Source organism: Podarcis filfolensis (assembly GCF_964270895.1).
Source record: "Podarcis filfolensis genome assembly, chromosome: 13".
Taxonomy (NCBI): domain Eukaryota; kingdom Metazoa; phylum Chordata; class Lepidosauria; order Squamata; family Lacertidae; genus Podarcis; species Podarcis filfolensis.
Window position 1 is genome coordinate 46,079,120 of NC_139615.1, and position 13,259 is coordinate 46,092,378.

At 45.0% G+C, this 13,259-nt stretch overlaps 1 protein-coding gene across 4 annotated transcripts in view; it reads left to right on the forward strand.

Annotated features, from left to right (window-relative positions):
- The window catches only part of LOC310747908 (transmembrane protease serine 11E-like), a 79,947-nt gene that overhangs the window by 18,485 nt on the left and 48,203 nt on the right, over window positions 1–13,259 (forward strand). For 3 of the 4 annotated variants that reach the window (XM_083583307.1, XM_083583310.1, XM_083583308.1), the window contains exon 2: window positions 10,820–11,039. The exons of the other annotated variant lie outside the window; for it this stretch is intronic. The gene's annotated coding sequence lies outside the window, so the exon portion shown is untranslated. The remainder of the gene's footprint in view (window positions 1–10,819; window positions 11,040–13,259) is intronic. 4 annotated transcript variants of the gene reach the window in all.

Genomic DNA, 13,259 nt, shown 5'->3' on the forward strand with positions numbered 1-13,259 from the left:
TGGCTGCGTAAGGTTTTGAACCTGGGTCTTCCTAATAATAATAATAATAATAATTTATTTATACCCCACCCATCTGGCTGGGCTTCCCCAGCCGCTCTGGGCGGCTTCCAAAAAAAATTAAAATACTGTAATACATCAAACATTAAAAACTTCCCTAAACTTCAGATGTCTTCTGAAAGTCTGGTAGTTGTTGTTCTCTTTGACATCTGGTGGGAGGGCATTCCACAGGGCGGGTGCCACTACCAAGAAGGCCCTCTGCCTGGTTCCCTGTAACTTGGCTTCTCGCAGTGAGGGAACTGACAGAAGGCCCTCGGCGCTGGACCTCAGTGTCCGGGCAGAACAATGGGGGTGGAGACACTCCTTCAGGTATACTGGACTGAGGCCGTTTAGGGCTTTAAATGTCAGCACCAACACTTTGAATTGTGCTCGGAAACATACTGGGAGCCAATATAGGTTATATGTCCTGCTCTCCCTACCTGCTAGGCAGGTAGGCCTTTGCCACTGGAACCTGCCTGTTTTTATTCTGGTTACAGCAGAAAAAGCTCTGCTGTGCTACGAGGTTTGCTCCCTGAGTGCTGCAGGATGAGAATGCAAGTGGCCCTTGCTTCTCCTCTTGCTCTTGTAATTAAATAAATCTGCTGCCCGTCAGCTTCATGGGATGGCTGGCAGTATTTGACTGGTCAACTAGGGCAAGGATTCAAACAGAGCAGGTCTTCTGAGACCCTACTTCCAGCACCCAGCCTTTCCGTTCTTCAGCGTAATGCATTTCAGTATTTTGCCTCCCGTTTCATGCCCAGAAAAGGCATCCAATGCAATCTACATAAATTGCACCAACCAATCAAGTTTGCTTAATTTATTCTTCACCTTTCTCTATTTTGCATAACTTAGTATTTGCTTCTGAGGGGGGTGTTAAGTTGTGGGTAAACATATCAGACGACACAGCGATTCTTCAGACAGCTCTTGTTTATTCACAGGCCAGAACAGAACTGAACTGAAGGGTTCAGCCAACTACAAAGCAACAGTAACAACTTTCTGTAACTATCCAATCACTGAATGTCACTTTCAATTCCTTATTTGCATATGTGGACCTGAGTGAAAACTAGGGTTCAGCTCAACTACATATGTGGACCTGAGTGAAAACTAGGGTTCAGCTCAACTACAAAGCAACAGTAACAACTTTCTGTAACTATCCAATCACTGAACGTCACTTTCAATTCCTTATTTGCATATGCGGACCTGAGTGAAGACTATCTACAGTATCCCCCTGCTGGCCCAGGGTGAGAACTTTAGTACATAACGGGGGGGGGGGCAGGAAGTTATGCAGTACACCCAAACTCCACCCCTGAACCCCAGGAGATCTTTTTCAGCAACGCTCTCTGGCTTTGCGATATGAAATGCACAGATGCATTTAAAGGATGCCCCCCCACTCCCTTTAACCACAGTAGCCATGAGCTGGATTGGGACCATGGCATGCAGAGAAGGGGCTTAACTCTTTCCTCTCCTGCTGAGAATTGCTCCCCGCCCTCCAGAGGGGAAGCATCTATTTGCACCAACGGAAGCTCTCAAGAGAAGGACACTCAGGTCTTCCTATAGGATAGATGTGCTCTGAGGCCAGGATGCTTGTGCTAACCGCAGCCTCATGGTGCAAAGGGCCTTTTCCTCATAGTCTTCCTTGCCAGAGTTCCTCCATTGCCTCAGTGTTTGCGGCATGAGCCCAGAGAGATACCTCCTTGAAATAGACTCAGAGTCGCAAAGTGATTTCATGCTCTTTATTCAGCTCATAGTGGTGAGGAGGAATGAATGAAAGTCCCCTCAAAGTATCTGCTTTATATACGTTATTTACACAATGGGCTGCACATGATTGGCTAATTCCGGAATTCTACTGTAAGCCAATCAGGTTGTGGATTCACTTTTATCTGGAGCATGATTGGGTGGTTCCTGCCAACCAATCATACTGCTGCATTGTTCTAGGACCAATCAGACTGCTGCATTCTGAATCCTATTGTTCTAGGACCAATCAGACTGCTGCCTTTTGAATCCTATTGTTCTAGGACCAATCAGACTGCTGCAGTTTGGATCCTATTCAACTCAGTACATAACACTCCTCATGCCATAACATATTTTTGATGCTCTCTTGATATAACCTGCCCTAAGGAACTTCTGGTGAAGGACAGGCAGTAAAGCTAATCATTGTTATCATACGTACTGGTCCAGAGTTTATATGCTGGCATTAGTGTGCTATGACTAGGGATGCCTCATCCTGTCAACTAAATAATAACCAAGTAGGCAACAGGAGGGACGCAGGTGGCACTGTGGGTTAAACCACAGAGCCTAGGACTTGCCGATCAGAAGGTCGGCGGTTCGAATCCCCACAACGGGGTGAGCTCCCGTTGCTCGGTCTCTGCTCCTGCCATCCTAGCAGTTTGAAAGCAGATCAAAGTGCAAATAGATAAATAGGTACCGCTCCGGCGGGAAGGTAAACGGCATTTCCGTGCGCTTCTCTGGTTCGCCAGAAGCGGCTTAGTCATGCTGGCCACATGACCCGGAAGCTGTACGCCAGCTCCCTCGGCCAATAAAGCGAGATGAGCGCTGCAACCCCAGAGTCGGTCACGACTGGACCTAATGGTCAGGGGTCCCTTTACCTTTAATGACATGGCTCAAACAGTGATTTCGTTGTGACAAGGCTCAGGAAACTAGAACTGTCTTGGCCAAACAGAGTATGAAAATAGTACTTCAGAAGCAGCACCAGAGGGGGGTATGTTTACTTGCAGGTTTGCAGGGGAACAAAGAGGAAATTCAATTCCATGTATACACCCTTAGAAACTAGCAATAATGACATCTTCGCAGGATTTTTTGCTTTTTATAAGCAATGACGTGAGCCCAACCTGAAGAAGGAAGAGTTATGGACTTTTAAAGCTCCTATTGGCACACATCATATAAACTTTAAATAGAACATAATCTCAACATTTGATAACTTCCCTGCTGAGTGATTTAAGACCTTTACTGGTGTCATTCATGAGCGTATTAAATGTATGCTTAATGTACTCTGAATTGCATGATGCATGGAATGATGCCATAATCTTCATTTATAAAAATGGGGAGCATCCAAGGTTGTTGACGGACAGGTTAAACAGGTCCATTATTAGTTCATTTGGAATCTGCTAGTGGCTGCGAAAAAAAGAAATCTGATTACAAAGAAATGGCATGGGCCTGCTTTTCCTATGTTAGAATAAGGGGTGGTTAAGATTTGGAAATGTTGATATTAACAATGTTGATTTAAGCCAGGGGTGGTGAACCTGTCACCCCACCCCCCAAGATGTTGCTAGACTCTACCTTCCATCATCCCTGACAATTGGCCTTGTTGGCTGGAGGTAATAGGCCTTGTAGACCAGAAGACCTTGAAGATACCAGCTTCATGAAAGTTGCAAAAGGGAACTGAAGCCAAGTCTTCTTTAGAGCTCTTGGCTATGTGTGTGGGGCTTTGATAGCCTCCGATCCATTGTCGCAATGCTTCAGCAAATGGTTGATGGACAAGTTTGCTAAGAGGATCATTTTTACCATGAAGGTAAAGGGACCCCTGACCATTAGGTCCAGTCATGGCCGACTCTGGGGTTGCGGCCCATCAGCTTGTTACTATTCAGGATTACAGTGGAACCTTGGTTTGCATACATCTTGGTTTGCATACGTTTTGAATTACAAACACATCAAACCCGGAAGTGCGTGTCCCGGTTTGCAACCCTTTTTTCGATTAAAAGCTAAAGGTAAAGGACCCCTGACAGTTAAGTCCAGTTGCAAACGACACTGGGGTTGCTGCGCTCATCTCGCTTTCCTGGCCGAGGGAGCCAGCGTACAGCTTCCGGGTCATGTGGCCAGCATGACTGAGCCGCTTCTGGCAAAACCAGAGCAGCGCACGGAAACGCCGTTTACCTTTCCGCCGGTACGGTACCTATTTATCTACTTGCACTTTGGCGTGCTTTCGAACTGCTAGGTTGGCAGGAGCAGGAACCGTCGCAGGGATTCGAACCGCCGACCTTCTGATTGGCAAGTCCTAGGCTCTGTGGTTTAACCCACAGCACCACCCGCATCCCTTTTAACACAAAGTGTACTGCAAATATTATCTGCTATCTGTTTTTCTGGGATGGCTGTCTTCTGTTTTTGTGTGAATATAACCTGTCTTCTGAATTATGGGCAAAGATTATTTTTGGTAAGGCTTTTAAGGATGGCATTTGCGTGGCCAGGTGGAGACGCCCGACCCCAGGCGACCCCCAGGAGGAATGATGACTCATGACAACGTGTTATGGGATTAAAATTGGCCACAACTTGATTAAACTTTCAGATGTAGGGAGACCTTGGCTTCGGCATTGGGCATTTATCCCTCCCAGTCCCCATCCGGGGATCTGGCGAACATCAGTGTTATCCAAACTATGTGGGGATTGGGCTGGCTCTGGAAAACGTATGTTTAAGCAGAGAGCCTGTTCCCCATTTCGCCGCAACGCAGGGGTAGACCACTGACAACCTCTCAGCGTATGGCCAATGACTCCCCTCAAAACAACCCCTTTAACGGGGAACCCTGGGACTGCCGCTGCAGGGGGGGGGCGTGGGTCACCGCTTCACTCCCCCCCCCCCATTTAGGGAAGATAGACTAAAGGATTCCGCCCAAGGCCTGAAACCGCCAAAGTTGTGATGTTTTGCTACGGGGAAGGCAAAACCTGCCAATGCAGGGAAATTGCTTCCCGGTCCTTCAACAGCAACCATCAGTGACCGTAGCAGCGCCCGCGTACCTGTAAAGAAGTGGTTAACCTGCAAAAGATGGTTGGATAGTGTCTTCGAAGCTACAAACATGAGTCTGACTAAACTGCGGGAGGCAGTGGAAGACAGAAGTGCCTGGCGTGCTCTGGTCCATGGGGTCACGAAGAGTCGGACACGACTAAACGACTAAACAACAACAACCTGCAAAAGGAAGGCATAAACTGAGGGAGGGCAGGGTGGGAGAAGCTCTGGAGCCGGCTGAGGACTCCCAGATAAGTTCCACCCTCTATTGTGTGTGCACGGCAGTCCTAACCCTATCTGGCCAACTCCCCTGGCAACATCTCCCCAGCTGGGATTGGTTGACTATCTGAGGTTAGGCGGGAACCTCCAGGTATTCAGCTTGGGGAGGCAAAGCCAGTCTGACTTGCCGAAAATTGTGTAGTGCCGGGGGGCTGCGTGCGACCACACAAAAAGCACCCCCCCATTTGAAGTGGGGAGTGGTCATTAATAGAGAGACTGGACAATCAAACCCTGGACAATCAAACATTTTGGGCTTGCCTGACATGGGAATAATAATAGAATTAAGAATTTGACCATGAAATAGTCTGTTATGTACTAAGTTGAATAGGATCCAAACTGCAGCAGTCTGATTGGTCCTAGAACAATAGGATTCAGAATGCAGCAGTCTGATTGGTCCTAGAACAATGCAGCAGTATGATTGGTTGGCAGGAACCCCCCAATCATGCTCCAGATAGAAGTGAATCCACAACCTGATTGGCTTACAGTAGAATTCCGGAATTAGCCAATCATGTGCAGCCCATTGTGTAAATAATGTATATAAAGCAGATACTTTGAGGGGACTTTCATTCATTCCTCCTCACCAGTATGAGCTGAATAAAGAGCATGAAATCACTTTGCGACTCTGAGTATATTTCACTGGCGACGAAGGTGGGATCCCGCTGAGCTGACTGCCACACACAGCACCACAGCACCGCCACCTGCCGCACCGCTGCCTCGCACCGTGTATCCAGGCTTCAGCTCCGGGACACAAGGAACTCTGAGTATATTTCATAGTCCAATAAGGGGCTAAGACAACGTCTTGGGGAAAGCTTTTTAAAATGTGGTAGGAAAACCCTCAGGCTGAATTGCTTCCCCGGATTCAAGATCTGGAGAATAGTATCTTTCGCTATGGATATTATTAGCCTATTTAAACATTTTCTGTGTTGGTCCGGCATTCCTTCCTTCCTTTCTAAACAAACCACTTTGGAGCTAAGACAGATATGCCATAATTTTCCCAGAACCTTTTAAATGTATTATTTGAAGTTCTTTATATCAGTGCAACTACATATAAATTTGGGATCTCAAATAGGGAGATAATTTTCTGCTTTAACTTAGGTCACATAAGTTGAATTAATACTTTGGTCCAAATTGTGAGAAACAATTTATTATGTGAAAGGCAATCTGTTCACATAATAAGAAGCAAAGAAGTTTGCAAGTTAAGGTTGGGCTTCCGTATTTTTTGCCATCTTAGAAAAATAATAATAATTAAAATGTTCCCCTCCCAGTCCATATCTCAGTAAAGCCCTTTAGCCTGTCTGGGACAACTGCAACATTACCTCAGTTGCCAAGACTGAATGAACAAAATGGTAAAAAAATAAGTAAAATCAGGAGTGCCAGAGCTGGACTCAGCATACAGTAATCGAAAGGAGGTAGAATCAAGAGAAGTTATTCAGGCACAGAAGGAAGGCAAAGAAGAAATTGCGGAATTTAGAGTTGCCATATTTCAAAAACCAGGACACCCCGAAAGTTGTTTTTGGAAATTTCCACCAGACGTGAATTCCGCAAATGTATGGCATCCCTAGCCCAGAATTGTGTGGTTAGGCACTGAAGGGGGGGAAAGGCCACTGAGGGAACAAGATGCTCGACAAAATGGGCCTTCTTAGGTCAATCTAGAACGGCATAATCATGTGAAAGTGCTACAGGGCACTCGTACCACCATTTAAATTTCTTTTTGTCACTGCAAAGCAAAAAGCAGAGACATCACCTTGCCAACAAAGGTCCGTATAGGTCAAGCTATGGTTTTCCCAGTAGTGATGTATGGAAGTGAGAACTGGACCATAAAGAAGGCTGATCGCCGAAGAATTGATGCTTTTGAATTATGGTGCTGGAGGACACTCTTGAGAGTCCCATGGACTGCAAGAAGATCAAACCTATCCATTCTGAAGGAAATCAGCCCTGAGTCCTCACTGGAAGGACAGATCGTGAAGCTGAGGCTCCAATACTTTGGCCACCTCATGAGAAGAGAAGACTCCCTAGAAAAGACCCTGATGTTGGGAAAGATGGAGGGCACAAGGAGAAGGGGACGACAGAGGACGAGATGCTTGGACAGTGTTCTCGAAGCTACCAGCATGAGTTTGACCAAACTGCGGGAGGCAGTGGAAGACAGGAGTGCCTGGCATGCTCTTGTCCATGCGGTCATGAAGAGCTGGACATGACTAAACGACTAAACAACAACAACATGTCACTGCTGTTTAAGGCACAGAGGCAAGGCCAAAGAAATGGCTGCACCACAAAACAGGTCAGCTCCAGAGGAGCAGCTGTAGAGAGATTTCGTTCTTCTCCGTAAGAAAGATAATATTGATTTTTCCGGATTATTTCTGAGATCCACTGATGAGCTTCCCCACAGAATCCAGTCATTTTTTGTGCTAGGCTGCAAAGTCTTCTGAGTTCATACATGTGGTCTGACCGCAACAGGAACCTCATCTGTAATCCTAATGCATAGCTATTACTCTGATTTCTATTGTCAGGCGTAATCCCTTCCCAAAGGGCTTGGTAGCATTAATCATAATTCCCCTGCGGGCATTTGTCAAGTCTCCCAATTCTTTTCCTTCTCTGAATCTTGCTTAATCATTGCCTTAAAATATCATGTTGTAATGAGTTCCACAGACTAATTACACTCTAGGTTCCTTTTGAGAACTCATTCTGTATTGAGGCGCCAGTGCCGAACACAGCTGTCGCTCTCTTCTGTGAATATCGTTTTGCATGTTTGACAATTAAGTAAGAAGACTTCAATTTTAGAAATGGTTTAGAAAGCAATCTCAGGAGAATCCTGACACACACATAGGGTTGCAAACACTTTCCCTGCATTCTGACGTGCAGAAATTAAGTAAAGTGAAGTTTTTTTCATCACTTTATCTCCACGATAGGAAAAACGTCCGCTGCTAAATTTCTGCACAGAAGGCAACTGGAAGAGACAAATAGGTTTTTCTTGTAATCTGGGAATGAATGTTCCACCTACATCTTGTTACAACATGCCACAGCCTGTCATTTTCCTGCCCTGTCATGCTGTAATGTCTGCATTTACTGCACCAGTGTCGACAGGGAAATCACTTCAAACTATTTCTGCATTTGTGGCTGCATCATGCATTATTTGATTGCTTTAGGAGAGGATTTTTGGCTTTTTGAATATTATCACTCATGGACTGCTTAGAAATATCATGCAAATGGGTCAATTATAAATAAAATTCATCCCATTGGCTGATACTTCAGAAGATACCTAACCCACCCGGGCCACTAAACTGGACTACATATTGCGTCTTACCTGCAGTTTTCCGTTTCGGAAGCTTTAAACATTTGCATTGCGGTTCTAGGCTTTTATGCCCACCAGGTGGTTACTATTCAGGATTACAGTGGAACTTTGGTTTGCATAGGTTTTGGATTACAAACACGTCAAACCCAGAACTGCGTGTCCCGGTTTGCAACCTTTTTTTTGATTAAAAGGTAAAGGTAAAGGACCCCTGACAGTTAAGTCCAGTCGCGAATGACTCTGGGATTGCGGTGCTCATCTTGCTTTACTGGACAAGGGAGCCAGCGTACAGCTTCCTGGTCATGTGGCTAGCATGACCAAGCCGCTTCTGGCAAAACCAGAGCAGCGCACGGAAATGCTCTTTACCTTCCCGCTGGAGCGGTACCTATTTATCTACTTGCACTTTCACGTGCTTTCAAACTGCTAGGTTGGCAGGAGTTGCCTACCCATGGATAAAAACATTGGCTTCCAGATGGAAAAATCAAAATTGGAAACAGAACTGTTAGATCCCAAAACTAAGATACTTTCAAGAATGTATAACTTGATGTTAAAATGGAACACGCAGGATGAAACGGTTAAATCTGCAATGATTAAATGGGCACAAGATATTGGTCATAACATTATGTTTGCTGACTGGGAACAGTTGTGGACCACCGGTATGAAATTTATGTAATGCTTTAAGAGAGAATATTATGAAAATGATATATAGGTGGTACATGACACCAGTCAAGCTTGCAAAAATATATCATTTGCCTGATAATAAGTGTTGGAAATGTAAAGAAAATGAAGGTACATTCTTTCACCTTTGGTGGACGTGCCCAAGGATTAAGGCTTTCTGGGAGATGATCTATAATGAAATGAAAAAGGTATTTAAATATACCTTCCTGAAGAAACCAGAGGCCTTTCTCCTGGGCATGGTGCCAAAGAAGGACAGAACTTTCTTTATGTATGCAACAACAGCAGCAAGAATTCTCATCGCAAAGTATTGGAAGACACAAGATCTACCCACCTTGGAAGAATGGCAGATGAAAGTGATAGACTATATGGAACTGGCGGAAATGACTGGCAGAATCCGAGACCAGGGAGAAGAGTTGGTGGAAGAAGATTAGAAGAAGTTTAAAGACTATTTGCAGAAACATTGTAAAATTAATGAATGCTAAAATGATGTTGGATTGAAATGAAGTGGCTTTAGCAATAAGGTTAAAAAGAATATGTAAAAATGGACTGATAATTAGATGAAAATATAAAGTTATAATATGTTAAGATACAGAATTAAGATAAATACAAAGAGGGAAAGGATTTGCTGAATTAACCATGTGAATTGGAATACAAAAAAGGGAGGTGTGAGGAGGTCAGGAAACAAGTAATTGAAATATAAGATACGAAAAGATTGATTTGTTTTTTAATTGTTTTTTATTTCCTCATGTATTTTGTATTTTTCTTTGCATTTTTGTATCTTTTTTCTTTTTCTTTTTATTTTTCTTTTCTTATTCTGTAATTCTCTTTTGTCTGTAAAATTTCAATAAATATTTTTTTTTAAAAAAACAACAAACTGCTAGGTTGGTAGGAGCTGGGGTAACTGTGCCCCTGAAGGACCAGGTGGGAGTCATTTTGGACTCACAGCTGTCCATGGAGGCGCTGGTCAATTCTGTATCTAGGGCAGCTGTCTACCAGCTCTACCTGGTACGCAGGCCGAGACCCTGCCTGCCTGCAGACTGTCTCGCCAGAGTGTTGCATGCTCTAGTTATCTCCCACTTGGACTACTGCAATGCGCTCTACTTTGGGCTACCTTTGAAGGTGACCCAGAAACTATAACTAATCCAGAATGTGGCAGCTAGACTGCTGACTGGGAGCGGCCGCCAAGACCACATAACACTGGTCTTGAAAGACCTCCATTGGCTCCCAGTACGTTTCCGAGCACAATTCAAAGTGTTGGTGTTGACCTTTAAAGCCCTAAACGGCCTCGGCCTAGTATACCTGAAGGAGTGTCTCCACCCCCATCGTTCTGCCCGGACGCTGAGGTCCAGCGCCGAGGGCCTTCTGGCCGTTCCCTCATTGCGAGGAAGCAAAGCTACAGGGAACCAGGCAGAGGGGCTTCTCAGTAGTGGCACCTGCCCTGTGGAACGCCCTCCCACCAGATGTCAAAGAGATAAACACCTACCTGACATTCAGAAGACATCTGAAGGCAGTCCTGTTCATGGAAGTTTTTAATGTGTGACATTTTAGTGTATTTTTTGTCTTTGTTGGAAGCCGCCCAGAGTGGCTGGGGAAACCCAGCCAGATGGGCGGGGTACAAATAATAAATTATTATTATATAACCTGTTTTGGTTTACAAACGGACCTCCGGAACGGATTATGGTTGTAAACTAAGGTACCACTGTATTGTTGTTTACAAATGGAGGGGTGGGGTTCGTGTTGTTGGAATAGTTGCCATGTTTTGATGCTTGATCCCTCAAATGCTTCTTCCCCATCATGTCCCTCCAGATCTGGCACCTCCCTGAACCGGTCTGGTCACCGCAGACAGAGATCTTGAGCTGCAGGCTGTCTTGTCTTGGATGAAGGGAGGAGCAAGACACAGAGTGATAACTCAGCATATTGGGTCACGTCCTTTGCATCAGATATCACCAGCAACCTGGAGGTGATGTCAGGTCTTGAGGCAACTTCTTACTGAGGTCTTGCATGCTGCAGTGGTCAATGCGATCTGGTAGGTGGTTTTTACCCAGGGGTTTTTTATTAAAAAATTTTTTACAAGCTGGAAAGTGTGCAGAGGAGGGCAACCAAGATGAACAAGGGTCTGGAAACTAAGACTTATGAGGAGCGCTTGAAGGATCTGGGTATGTTTAGCCCAGAAGAGAGGAAAATGGGAGGCGATATGATAGCCATCTTCAAATATCTTAAGGGCTGTCACGTGGAGGAGGGAGCATGCTTGTTTTCTCCTGCTCTGGAGGGTAGGACTCAAACCAATGGCTTCAAGTTGCAAGAAAGGAGATTCTGACTAAACATTCAGAAAAACTTTCAGACGGTTAGAGCTGTTTGGCAGTGGAACAGACTCCCACGAGAGGTGGTGAACACACTTTCCTTGGAAGTTTACAAGCAGAGGTGAGATGGCCATCTGCCATGGATGCTTTATCTGAGATTCTTGCCTTGCAGGGGGTTGAACTAGATGACCCTCTCGAGATCCCTTCATAGCTGTCAACTGTTCCCTTTTTTTAAGGGAAATTCCCTTATTCCAAATAGGATTCATCGCAAGAAAAGGGGAAAAGTTGACAGCTATGGATCCCTTCCAACTCTTAAGATGCTATGATTCTAAATGTGAAGTGGTTATATGGGGAAACTGGACCATGGGACCTGGAGTTTGCATAGCCCTTCTGGAACCGTACAGGTTCCCTTAGTTGTCAGAGTCCCACTGTATGAGTCCTCTGGGAGACAGCAAGGGGCCTTTTCTTCTAACAGTTGAGTACAAGAGGAGGAAGAAAGCAGCACCTACTAAAACCCTCTACAGTGGTACCTCAGGTTAAGAACTTAAATTCGTTCCGGAGGTCCGTTCTTAACCTGAAACTGTTCTTAACCTGAGGTACCACTTTAGCTAATGGGGCCTCCCGATGCAACCACACGATTTCTGTTCTCATCCTGAGGTAAAGTTCTTAACCCGAGGTACTACTTCCGGGTTAGCGGAGTCTGTAACCAGAAGTGTTTGTAACCTGAAGCGTTTGTAACCTGAGGTACCACTGTATTCCACACCACTGAAGGAGAACAAAAGCCCTGCTATTCTCCTTCATATTTTGCAACTCGGCCAAGTTAGACAATGTCCTGTGGTCATATCATAGCTGGGCATCAATTGATTACATTCGGAGGAGATCTATCACAGGCTATGGCATTGACTTCTGCCACCAGCAACGAATAACTGAATGGGGTTTGTGATTGGGGGAAAGAGCAATAAGTTGGGGGTGGGTGGGGCGGAACTGCAAATTACTGACATAAATTCCACTTGCATAACATGTGGTTGTATTTTGAGTCCCGCGATTGCTGGTCTTCCTCGTCAGAATATCTCCTTCTTTTCCTAAAACCCAGTGTTTTTAGAAATGGGGACACAAATGTTCTCATGGGCAAATGTGAAAAGTTGCTAAGAATAGACAGAGGCCGCCACTAAGTTCTCCTTTGAAACAAGTAGATTCTGTTGTGCAGCTCCCATTCATCTCAAAGGAGCTGACTCAGGACAACTTCCCAGTGGATTACCACCAGTTAAAGTTGAACTGCAGAGGCAGTACAACTTGCCTTACTTATTCAGACTAAAGGTCAATCTAGTCCATTATTCTATCACCAATAACGTTAAGACAGACAGATGCAGCTGATAATATGCCAGGCACGAGGCTGATGGCCTTTCTCTGTTGGCTTGTCCTCAACAACTGGTGCCATTTTCTGCACCCCTTCATTTGCTATGCTTTCACACTGGTTTTTTTTTGTACCTACTCATCAGACCACCATAAAACAAACAAACCTTCAACAGACAAAGGGAACTATGTATTTGTATCAAGTTAATGAAAGTGGGTGTGTGGGTGTGTGGGTGTGAATGAATGAAACTTTATTTGCGTCAGCCATCGGCCATAGCAACAAGTACAGTGGTACCTCGGGCTACATACGCTTCAGGTTACATATGCTTCAGGTTACAGACTCCCATAACCCAGAAATAGTACCTCAGGTTAAGAACTTTGCTTCAGGATGAGAACAGAAATCATGTTCCGGCGGCACGGCGGCAGCAGGAGGCCCCATTAGCTAAAGTGGTGCTTCAGGTTAAGAACAGTTTCAGGTTAAGAACGGACCTCCGGAACGAATTAAGTACTTAACCCCAGGTACCACTGTATGTGGTGTGTGTGTGTGTGTGTGTGTGTGTGTTGAGATTGTATGCAAACCTAAACTGAATTCC